This window comes from Austrofundulus limnaeus, unplaced genomic scaffold (assembly GCF_001266775.1).
Source record: "Austrofundulus limnaeus strain Quisiro unplaced genomic scaffold, Austrofundulus_limnaeus-1.0 Scaffold93, whole genome shotgun sequence".
In the NCBI taxonomy this organism is placed as follows: Eukaryota; Metazoa; Chordata; class Actinopteri; order Cyprinodontiformes; family Rivulidae; genus Austrofundulus; species Austrofundulus limnaeus.
The window spans coordinates 443,111-444,957 of record NW_013952495.1 but is presented as its reverse complement, the minus strand read 5'-3'; positions in this window follow the sequence as shown (position 1 = coordinate 444,957).

Below are 1,847 nucleotides of genomic sequence, written 5' to 3'. Positions count from 1 at the left end.
GTTAAAGAGAGATATACTACAGGAAAAGTGATCAATCTGATTTGACATGCTTTAATTTCCTCAAGGAGACACTGAGTTGAATTAACGTGGATGGCTTTAATATTAGTGTGTTGATGTTGTGCAGGTGTCTGAAGTCCTTGGGGTTGTTCAGGTGAGAAGCCCACTCTGACCTGCAGGAACAATTAAACCAGTACAGGATGCTTCGTGGCTATAACCAGCTAATGCATCTGAATGCACCCTAACTTGATGGGGTCCCAAACAACTGTCCAGTGTTAAAGTACATCCTGTATGCACACAAAGAACACACACTTGGTCCCTTTCAACCCTGTGGGTCATCATTTTTTAACTCTGGTGAATAAACCACCCGCTTTGGATGTTATCATCCATTAAATGGGCGTTATTAGCCGTTATCAGTCCCATTGAATGGTTTCAGGCTGTCAGCTGGTTTAAATGAGGCATAAAACCACTAAGGTTCATTTTAGAGAAAATGACCTGGGTTACGGTTAGGGTTAGGACTCCAGCGGTAGCAGATTGTTGCGTTCCAATGTTAGTAACCCACTAGGGGGCACTGTCGGGACAGTCTGAAGCCATTCTATGGGATTGATAACCGCTAATAACGTCCGAACTGGCTAGAATAAACATTACACAGCTCGGCCAGGGCACTCGTGCATTCAGCATCGCTTAACACGTCCAGATGGAAAAAAACCTCAAAACAAAGTTTTATTGTTACATACAGAAGCTGCTCAAAATCCTAAATCCTCAGTGAGAACTCATTTTCACTTCTTTTCTTGTAATTATGACATCTTCTTTTATAATTACAACATCTCATAATAAGAAGATCCTGATCTCAAGTCTATTTTTCTTTCTTTGCAGAATGCAATGCTCTTCCATACAAACACCTAGGCTAAAACATTATTGCCCTTCAGCAGAAAGGCAAAAACAGCCTCAAACGTAGCAAAACAATTATTTTGTGTGCAGCTGCTTATGTGAAAAAAAATAACGGAGTTATTAAATTCCTCTATAGTCCTCAGGGAGGTTTGGAGGCAGAAAAAGCATTAAAATACAACTTTACCCATGTTCATTTTGGCATAGTAAAAACTTAACTTAACTGTTGTGTTTTTAAAGTAAAGGTTTATGGGCCGTACGAGGCCAAATAAAAACTGTAAACCAGGTCAGAAGCCAAAAATGTTGTTAAGAGAGCGATAGATGGAGGTTCAAAAACACAGCAAACCTGCAGCAGAGAGCCAGTTTGGAGTTTATAACAATGAGCTGGAACTCAGTGGACTTTTTAATACAGTTAAATAATCGTGGAAAATTCYACCCGTTTGTGCAAACTGAACCTTTATTACAAACCAACTCCACCGGCCTTGAGAAAATGCTTTAAATGCTGTTTGCATGGTAAAATACTACCAGAGGCAGCTGAAGGTTATGAGGGACTCAGAGGCATGATAAAAACATTCTCCCCTGAAACTATCAAGCTTTGCAAGTTCAGTAGATACAGTTGTCAGCTTTATCCAGCAGTGTGCACATTTTAAACAAGTTTGAATCTGGAATTAAATCAGACAAGTTTTTTTTTTAATTTAACAACTGATTATCCAGTTTACCTGTCATCGTCACTGAACCTCCACAGGGACTGATTGTTACAGAGTTTCAATAATGATGCTCCTGGATTAAAAGTAACACTCTGTTTCAATCATTCTGCTAKACAAACACAAAGCCAGAAATTAAATAACTGATTCAAAAAAAATTAAAAATAGACTCAACTTTCTGCTCCTAAACTCAGATAAGACAGAGGTTCTGGTTCTTGGACTTGAACATCTTAGGGATCAACTTTGTAGCCTTTCACC